Below are 7,500 nucleotides of genomic sequence, written 5' to 3' on the forward strand. Positions count from 1 at the left end.
CATTTGATGGACTTTTGGGCTTTTTTTGCAACAAATCCGGCCGTGTAAAATAAACAGGACTGTCGCCAATCTGAGTCGCTGACGAGAGGCGTGTCCAGTAAGTCGTTTATTGCCACCATCATTTCTTGGTCCTCTTCCTCTTCCACTCTTGACTTTTCACAATCCATCTTCGTTAGAGGAACTGGCTTTCTTGTGTCCAGTGGGAAGTCCAGTTGCAACTCAACTGTGTCGTCCTGTGGGGTAGAATTTCCATTGTCCGACGCCTTGATCAAGTTGGTTATCATCAGACTTTTGAGGGCACTGCGGAACTGTTGGGCGTTAGGGTTGTTGTTCCACCCATTTCTCTGCCAAATTTTACTGAAAAACATTTCGACGTGATCCTGTGAGAACTTGTAAGTGAGGAAATACTGGTTGCCACGGGCAAAAAGTTCTCTTGCAAGATCCAGGGTTGATTGGGCCGTTATGATGAAGCCCAGGACACATTGATTCTTCAGGGTTCTGTGTATTGGCAATCCCGATGGCTCTTGGAGAGACACGAGGTATTTCTGGACATCCTCCAAAAATGGTTGCCATGACTCTACATTCTGGGGACTCAAGGCAGCTTTCGAACCTCTTGCAAACGGATTTTTTGTGTTGAGTATATCAAACAGCCGGTCGATTGTCCGTAGAAAAAGGCACGTTTCCTCAGAGTCCTTGAATTGCTCCAGCTTTAGGTCGTCCCTCAGATGGTCAATAGCTGTGGCCACACTATTGGACAGTGTTTGCGCGGCTATTTTGACTTTCATTTTCACATTTTGAAACTTGATGTGTTTTTCCGTGATCTTGTTTGCAAGGTACAGACTGTCTTTTTTCTGTAGCAGGTGAAGTTGGACAATGTATTGCCAAGAAATTGCTTTCACTCCGCTGTTCGTGGTTCTCGTCAAGCTTCCTGTGTCCGCCAGTAAGTTTCTGAATAGCTTCAGCATATGGGGAGGGTCACATATCATGTAGACATTTTCATCCTTAAACTGAGGGTGGGGATGTTTGAAGTTGGTCTTCAAAGTCTCCAGATTTATGTCGCAGCCCAGCTCTGTTGCGGCTTTCATGTTGGCCTTCAGACCGTCGGCGACAACAGCTTTTACTATGAGATTGTAGTCTGCTGCTTTTTCCATGGCTTCTTTGATACAAAATGCCAGCTGAGAGGAGTTAATATGGTCCGTCACAAAATAGGCCATTGGCACTTTCCATCTCCCTTTCAAACTGACCAGCATGAATACCAGGATAAGGAGGGGGAGGAGGAGGAGGAGGAGGATAAGGAGGGGGAGGAGGAGGAGGATAAGGAGGGAGGCGGAGAGGCGGATAGGAGGGGAGGGAATAGAAAAAAGTAGATGATAACGGAGAGGAAGTGTCGAAGTATGTGGAGAGAAACAGGTAGAGTGGGAAGACCAATTTGATGTATGATTTAAGAAAAGAATGGATATATTGCAGCTATGCGTTTAGCTAAATTAATTATACTTAGTCACTGGCAGAAACACAATAACGTATGTAATCTTAAAATTTCTACTCTTACTGATATAAATTAGAGAGAATTCTCTTAAAATGTCTGTCTAAAACAATAACAAAGAGCTCAGTGTCGCAATTTCGTTCCCTTTATAGAATATATTATGTATGTAATGTAAATGCAAATTCATAAAATGTAAATAATAAAATTTAATATACATATATATAATTAATATAATATACATATACATAAATAAATAATTAATATAAAAATATATATATACATATTTATTGAACTCATACCTACGTCACTATTCATTATATTTGTGGCAACTTCAAATTATTTTCATCTGCGAAAAACTTCTCTTCAAGAATAGGCGTAAACTGTTTGAATCCAATCACTTTCAGAAGAAGGCAAAATACATAGAATGGACTTGCTGTTTGATGGAATTCTACACACTGTGAACATTTAACTGACTCAGATCATGACTGAGCAAAAAATAATAATATCGCCATGCTACCAGATGTTAATTTATATAAAATGCCATTTTTTGTGTGAAAATGGTCAAAATCGATCATTCATTTGTATTACACCATATTTTTATTTTCTACTTTGATAGTTGAAACAACTGAAACAGAGACAAACTAAGTATGGTGATTTAAGAAATATCCAGACATCTTCATTTAAAAAAAAAGTAAAACTCAGTAAACTCTGATGCTCAATTACAATTTTACTCTAAGTTTTAAAAATGGATTTGTCTAGTTGAAATGTATTTGATCTAGATATTCAATAAAATATGGCGGGAATGTGAGAAAATGTAAAGAAAAAAAATAATTTGGATGCTTAACGACAAAATTTTCGATGCCTCCGTCATATTATTTGACAAATACATAAAATGCCAAACTGGCAAACTGAATGTCATCCCGGTTCAGTAATATTGGGAATCCCGTAATTCTTTAATTAGTAGTATTATCAATATATAAAATTTTGAGTAATCGAAAGGAAAAAAGGATATAACGATTGCCTCTCGGAATGTGGGTGCCTTGTCTCTTCTCGCTACCTCAAGTTGGGTCCACGGAAAGCGATTAAAATTTTGGATTTTCCCAATAACTGTGCCGATCTTTTCAGAGAGCTATTATTAGTATCCTACCAAAGTTCTCGTCTTTTATTCTGCCGGATTTACAGTGTAAGCAAGAACCATCGACGTATGAATATAGACGGGACGCTAAACGAGAGAGTTGCGAGGCGTGCATGGGGAACTGCCGCGCACGCTATAGCGCTCCACCTCTTCTCGCTCGCCGCACCAAGGCAACGACTCGACTCGATAACCACATCATAATATTCTTCAACAAAGCTCTTTAGAGTGGGCTTATATTCCCACCCGTATTATATTATTATTATTATTATTATTATTATTATTATTATTATTATTTTATTATTATTATTATTATTATTATTATTATTATTATTATTATTATTACTTACTTACTTATTTATCCTTTCGGTGGATCGCCGTCTCCATCGGATACAAGTGTTGTAATCTTGCCCCAGGTCTATTATCTCTACTTCTTCTTCTTCTTCTTCTTCTTCTTCTTCTTCTTCTTCTTCTTCTTCTTCTTCTTCTTCATTATTATTATTATTATTATTATTATTATTATTATTATTATTATTATTATTATTATTATTTATTATAATTACCTACAGCACGATCAGTTAAGTCGAAAGAAAACACCATTCACTGATTCATTAAAACTAACAATGTGTAACACCTCCCCCCCCCCCTTTCCCCCTTTTGTACTTATAGTCCACTGAAAAGGATGATCTTGTTGAACTTCATCCTTTTTGATGTTTTCCCCATCATTATTTTCCGTCTCTGGTACATTTGCCCCGCTTTGAAAAGTCTCATCCTAAAGTAAACGCTGGAGATGGATTTGACTAGCTGTGTGATGTGATTGGTTTCTATGGCTATCTCGTGGTCAAAAAAATGGTCCCTTATAGAAGGGAAAAGGCTAAGGTGTTTGGAGCGGAGATGGGACAAGACGACGGTCTGCATGTGAAGGTCAATGTGACTCTGGGACGGAAGTCTGTCCATCAATGCTGGACTAGGCATAGTGCAGCGAAACACCTTTTCACACGTTTCCACAACTGTCACAACACCATTTGATGGGATGGTTAGACCGCCAGTGTTCTTGCGCTTGAGGAATTGAGATTGCGTAGAAGATGTGTTTTGTGCATCATACAGCGCGTCCTTACAGGTGTTGCATTTGATGGACTTTTGGCTTTTTTTGCAACAAATCCGGCCGTGTAAAATAAACAGGACTGTCGCCAATCTGAGTCGCTGACGAGAGGCGTGTCCAGTAAGTCGTTTATTGCCACCATCATTTCTTGGTCCTCTTCCTCTTCCACTCTTGACTTTTCACAATCCATCTTCGTTAGAGGAACTGGCTTTCTTGTGTCCAGTGGGAAGTCCAGTTGCAACTCAACTGTGTCGTCCTGTGGGGTAGAATTTCCATTGTCCGACGCCTTGATCAAGTTGGTTATCATCAGACTTTTGAGGGCACTGCGGAACTGTTGGGCGTTAGGGTTGTTGTTCCACCCATTTCTCTGCCAAATTTTACTGAAAAACATTTCGACGTGATCCTGTGAGAACTTGTAAGTGAGGAAATACTGGTTGCCACGGGCAAAAAGTTCTCTTGCAAGATCCAGGGTTGATTGGGCCGTTATGATGAAGCCCAGGACACATTGATTCTTCAGGGTTCTGTGTATTGGCAATCCGATGGCTCTTGGAGAGACACGAGGTATTTCTGGACATCCTCCAAAAATGGTTGCCATGACTCTACATTCTGGGGACTCAAGGCAGCTTTCGAACCTCTTGCAAACGGATTTTTTGTGTTGAGTATATCAAACAGCCGGTCGATTGTCCGTAGAAAAAGGCACGTTTCCTCAGAGTCCTTGAATTGCTCCAGCTTTAGGTCGTCCCTCAGATGGTCAATAGCTGTGGCCACACTATTGGACAGTGTTTGCGCGGCTATTTTGACTTTCATTTTCACATTTTGAAACTTGATGTGTTTTTCCGTGATCTTGTTTGCAAGGTACAGACTGTCTTTTTTCTGTAGCAGGTGAAGTTGGACAATGTATTGCCAAGAAATTGCTTTCACTCCGCTGTTCGTGGTTCTCGTCAAGCTTCCTGTGTCCGCCAGTAAGTTTCTGAATAGCTTCAGCATATGGGGAGGGTCACATATCATGTAGACATTTTCATCCTTAAACTGAGGGTGGGGATGTTTGAAGTTGGTCTTCAAAGTCTCCAGATTTATGTCGCAGCCCAGCTCTGTTGCGGCTTTCATGTTGGCCTTCAGACCGTCGGCGACAACAGCTTTTACTATGAGATTGTAGTCTGCTGCTTTTTCCATGGCTTCTTTGATACAAAATGCCAGCTGAGAGGAGTTAATATGGTCCGTCACAAAATAGGCCATTGGCACTTTCCATCTCCCTTTCAAACTGACCAGCATGAATACCAGTGCATTCGTAGCCTCCCGACTGTCGACGGGTCCTTGTCCGAAGTCTCTGAATCCGCAGAATCTGTGCTCACTGGGTACCCATGACACGTCCTGCCTTATACTCATTTCGTCTAATATCAACGAGCAGTATTTACTATTGGTCTCCTCAGCTTTTTTCGACGCAACTTGTAGCATATTGTCCAGGTATCCAGGCGAGCAACTAATTGACGCTTTCCAGTGACGAAGAGTCCGTTGGTGAGGTAGACGCAAAATGGGCCTCACAAACTCGTATGCCTTCGGAGACAAGAAGTGAAGAGCAAGGGCAAACTTCTTCACCTTAGGAAGGTAAATCCTTTTCTTTGCGTTACCACATCTTTGAATATGACGAAAAAGGTCCAGAGACATTCCACTAAAAGTTTTTTGTAGAATCGCTTCAGCTTTGGCCTTTATTAACCGTTGATTTTTAAGACCGCTTATGATCTCTGTCAATTTTTTGTTACGGGATTTTGATCGCATAATTTTTGTGCGATTGTTTTTGAGTTTTTTCCTTAGCCTTGCCAGTTGGTTTTCTAGTTTAGTTTGTTTATTTGCATTTGAACAAAAGTACGTGTGGTCTTGAAGAGCGGAATTTAGATTTTCACTGGTTCGAAATGGTCGATTGCTGGTCATAGTTGGGTTTCTTATTAATTTTCTCCTCTGGATGGCCGTTTTCGGCTGCAAATGTTGTGGATATGTAAAAACGGAAGGAATTGCAGTCTTTTTCAATCGCCACATTGTTTTGCTCGCTGTAAAGTCTGTGGCTGTAAAGTGTTTGCTGCAGATTCTAGTGAACCGAGATGGTGTGAATTTCTGTCGTTTAATCGCGACAATCCATTGTTTTCTCATTGGAGGATTTGAAGGAAAACGGTGGAAGGTAAGATCTTCTTCTCTGTCATTAGAATGAAGTTCGGACCTCTTGGTCTGTCTATTAGAACAATTCCAGGCAACACAACATGAGCCTTTCCATTTCTTTTTCTTCAGGCACTGACAAAACAAAACAGAAAAACCCAAAAAACAATTAGCAATTATCAATGCTTGTTGCGGAATATATTTAAAATCGGGGCCTTTTCGCATCAGCACAGTAAGGGGCTTTCGCTTAGGCGGGATTTATAGATAAAAATATAAAATATCATACACAAATAAAGAAACAACAACAACAAAAGTTAAATTACATAGGTTATCTAAGACCTAGCTTACCACTATTGCTATTGTGTGGCACGCAGCATGAATCAGACACGAAAATGCCGACATGTCTACGATACCTATAATCCCACTTGCATTGCACACTGACTGTTGTTGATGCTAAGACAGAAACGCAGTTCTGCACCATCATTTGCATACATTACTCAATGGGTAGGAGGTGCACTGCCCATCGGGATGTATTGCTACAACAAGATCGATGAAATATGATTGGGTTTATCAATTATGTTGGTTGCATGCATACCTCCATAGTGTATTTTCGTGATTTTCTACTTTCAGTATATAGATTGACTCAATTAGACTGAGTATTGCTGTCGATGTTATAAGTCAAACTAAGTTGAAACATTCATAACCGACGAGGCGATACGGTTGTAAACCATACATGCCATTCGAACAATGCGCGGGAGTACTACACGCAGACCCGAGGGTGGAGTCATATAGGCGATAATGGCTGCGCACGCAAAAAGCATCGCATTTTGCCCCGCCGCGCAGTGGAGATTTCCGGTCTATTATTAGTAAGTCAATGGCAAGAACCATAGAATTAACCGAATGAGAATACGTACGGAGCCTAAAAAGTGTCCACCAATGAAAGCATTCAGCGCCATTATATCTTGGGCTGGGAATGTAAGCATTACCATTCATTCGGTCTCTATGTCAACATAACGACACAAGAAAAACAACAAACAATATCAAAATCCACAATAAAATGGTTCAGAACTGTTGCGTATATTTATGCTTCAATAAAGCTGTCAAAAATGAAGTTAGAGAATCTGTGTAACCATGCATTATAATAACCTATAATGTGTTTTCCAACCACCACATCATCACTATAACTTCCACTACAACCACCATTACCACCTCATCACTACCACAACTACTACAACCACCACCACTACATCATTATCACTACCACTACACCACCACCACATCATCATCACTACTACAACCACCACCATACGAGTCTTGATGAGCAAATCTCCCACAAACGACGGCTCGAGTCGTCAATCTTAGGCTGTAAACTGAGTGTATTCATTTTCCTTTCAGGTCCGTTTTGCTCTCAGTTTGACCTTTGCTCTCAATCAGTCTCTTGTTTTATCATAGCAAAATGAGTGACCTACTCGTTTTCAGTTGCCGAACCGAACAGGAATCGAACTCGAACTTTTTATCTCAAAATTAAATTTTCTTTCAGTTTTCTACCAGCAAAGTGAAACTGCAACACACATAGTTTCTTTGTTATTGTTTTTAGAACACCTTTTGGGTGATGAGTTCTCTCTAAATTAATGT

Source organism: Berghia stephanieae, chromosome 3, assembly GCF_034508935.2.
Source record: "Berghia stephanieae isolate SIO BIC M18660-M18661 chromosome 3, UCSD_Bste_1.3, whole genome shotgun sequence".
Lineage (NCBI taxonomy): Eukaryota > Metazoa > Mollusca > Gastropoda > Nudibranchia > Aeolidiidae > Berghia > Berghia stephanieae.